Source organism: Lampris incognitus, chromosome 1 (assembly GCF_029633865.1).
Source record: "Lampris incognitus isolate fLamInc1 chromosome 1, fLamInc1.hap2, whole genome shotgun sequence".
Lineage (NCBI taxonomy): Eukaryota > Metazoa > Chordata > Actinopteri > Lampriformes > Lampridae > Lampris > Lampris incognitus.
The window spans coordinates 105,861,831-105,865,221 of NC_079211.1; positions in this window are offsets into that span (position 1 = coordinate 105,861,831).

Consider the following 3,391-nt stretch of genomic DNA (forward strand, 5'->3'; position numbering starts at 1 on the left):
CTTACGGACGTGGGGGTCGAAGTTCAACCACTGCCCGGACTTCACTCGTGTGCATTAGAAGGAGAAACCGTCCACGGGACTCCGATGTAAGAAAGGATAAACAAGTATTTTATCCCACAGCTTGCACTATCTTCTTACAGGGATACTCAAGGTTACGTTCTCCTCAACCAGCAAAACTGTCCTACCGTAAGAAACACGCGTGGCTCGGCTCGATCGCTGCTTGAGACTCCTCCCACAAAACAAAAATGGCCTCTCCCGCGTTCCCTCTTCCGTGTACCCACAAGACCTCTCTCTTAAAGCGACAGTACACGTATATGACGGTCGTTGTAAAACATACATAAAAGTAAATAATGACATAAAATAAAATTTAGTAAACACAAATAACAGCACACAGACAGGATTTGGTGATATTTCATACTCAAACAAAATAGAATAAAAACATTAATTTTAACCTGGTTACACAGGGTTTCCCAGACTTCTTTCTTTCTGGGGACCCACTTTTTAAAAATGACAAGCTATCGCGTCCCAATTCACAATAGCTCTTATCGATAACGCCCGAGAGGAGCGAAATGGTGCATAAATGACCATTTTGACCTTATAGGATCGTGACTATGTAAACCAGCCACCTCGAGGACATACATACTTTATTTAATGCACGTGATACTCATACATATACACATGTCAAACACGTTATGAATAAGACCAAATAAATACATTTAGGCGGAGGTAACAGGCTGTCTCGTTGTTTTTATTTCCGCTCATCAGTACAACAGTATACTCATTTTAAATACTTTACAAATGAGACAAAATGTGTACATTTAGACGGCGTTAACGGGCTCTGGTTTTTTTCTCTTCTCGTCAGCAAAACCATCAGAATACATGCTGGCCTTTCATATTACAGTCAGTTTTATAAATACCGTTTCGTGAATACAATTATAATTGTACTGCATTCACTACTATCAAATACGTCATTATCACACAGTCAGTCAATCCATTTGATCAGTCAATAATCAATTCGTTAACCCCATCAGGTCTATCCCACATCAAATCTCGTTAGGCCCATTATGTGCTAATTACTTATCCTGAGTATTGTCTCATTAGGCCTACTCCAGGTATGAAATTGTGCTGCTTCTGTGTTATGGCGGAAACCGTGAGTGTGGTAGAAACGCCAATGTGTGGCTGAAAGGTGTACTGCAGATATGAATCTCGAACATATAAATTCTGCAAATGTGATTTGGCGACCTGTCGCAGGAGATTTTACGACCCAGTCTCTGGGAATGACTGATGTATGGAGACTGCCAAAGTCAAAGGCGAGAGGCACCACCCCAGTCAGAGGGTCCGTGGTTTTGAAGGATGACGTTGGTTTTGGCACACGGGCCTACTTTGATAGAAGCCTTCCAATTTATAACTTTATATCACGGGGTCGATTTAAGCTTTGTCGATGACGTCATTACGCACGGGTAAAAAACAAACATGTCCCCGTGAGACATGACGTTATATTACATCATACTTTCGTCATGTTCAAGTCAAAATAAAATCCTTGATCGCATTTAACTTTCCACGTCTAAATACCTTGAACATGACAACACAAAACACTCAGCAATATTTTTCTATAAGTCACATTGTGTTTTGTATGCCTGTGTGTGTAACTGCTCTCGGTGGTCTCTGATTGTCCAGTCCTCAGAGGTGGGCGTGGTTTCATAATTTGATGACATCATGAGTATCAGAAAGAAAACGTCAGCTGAGAGAAGCTGAACGACAGGGGGAGCGCTTTAAAAAAAATAGAAATACTAAATTCTATCTGTTATACTTGTATTTTTTCAGGAGCAAGAGACAGTACAGAATGCACGATGATTAAAGCGACAGGCCGAAACAATCTCGAAACAATTCATCAAAAGGCCCCCTGGAGGATGTGCGCGCGGCTGTGACGTCACCACCGCTGCAGAAAGGCGTGTCTCTACACGTGTTTACTGAACCACTGTCTACAAATGGGGACGCCCCCCCCCGACACACACACACACACACACACACTGTTTAATTCCTCTGTCATACAACTGTCTCCACATGTCCAACCTCCTTTCCTCTAAAACATGTTTAATTTTGCCTTTGGATCGGAGGATGGCTCTGAAGATCCCCGTACATCACGGGGCGAGGTGACAGGAGGTGGCTGCTAACATTAACTTATTGTATTTTCTTTTTGCCAGATGTGCTAAATCTGTCCATTCCTTCTTTGCAGTGTTGGGAACTGGCTCTCAGTTCCTGGTCAGTGTCTTCCCACAGCTTGCTGCTGGTGGAAGATCTAGTCATCACTGGAGAAAAGCTAGTCTGGTGTCTCCTGTACTTCATTCAGGAGAGTGGAAAACGTTATGCCATAATGGCATCTGTTGTAATCACTGAACCTTATCTACCTCTCCTGGCTCATCAATGTGCAAGTCCTTCATTAGTTAATATGTTACTTAACATGCTAAAGTTGTTGATGTCATGATTCTATATGACGTATATGGAAGACAGTCCACATACGTCCATAGCTCACTACCACAAGGCTGTGGTGGGCTATGGGCCGGGCTCCGTGTTAGATAGAACTAGCTCTCATACTACCGGTCAGTACACTATACACACACTCGCTTTGTGTGGAAAAAGAGGCAAAAACATATACACTTATTCTCCTCTTCTGTCATCTTTTTTTTTTAAAAAGAAGAGAAATATTTATTTCACACTTTTTGAGTCAATGAAAACAATGAAACGATTTGATTATATGCCAGAATGCCAGTAAAATAACGTTTATTGTTAACATGTCTGTCTCATTTGACTGTTACACTGTAAATTCCAACGAGTTAAGTTTACTTAAAAAACGAGGAAACTGATTGGGAAAAGTAAGTAAATGAACTTAATTGTGTCAAGTTACGTGAAATCATTTCACATAAAATCATTTCACATAGTAATTTGACACAATTAAGTTCATTTACTTACTTTTGCCAAAGTAATCGGTTTCCTCGCTTTTTAATTACACTTGAATTGTTGTAATTAGAAGAGGAATACTGCTCTGATGAACGACTGAGGGGCGTTTAATCACGTGGCTCTCGTCTACGGAGCTACGTCACACGACGCGTCTCCACGGCAACCTGAACCACACACACACACACACAACGTCATTTCCGACAAGGGCCTTCCCAGTCACCGTTATTATCGACTGTTACTAGGTAGGAATCATTGGCATTTCGTGGAGTTTCTTGTTTCTTTGGCTCGGCGGTTTTTGTTTGTTTGTTTGTCCTCTCCTGTTAATCGTACTCATTTTAAATACGCAACCCGACATTTCGAACCTGCTTCCCTTGAAACATTATGAAGGATTTATGCTAAAGACTAGATCTATTTCTGCGTCATGCGCTCCGCT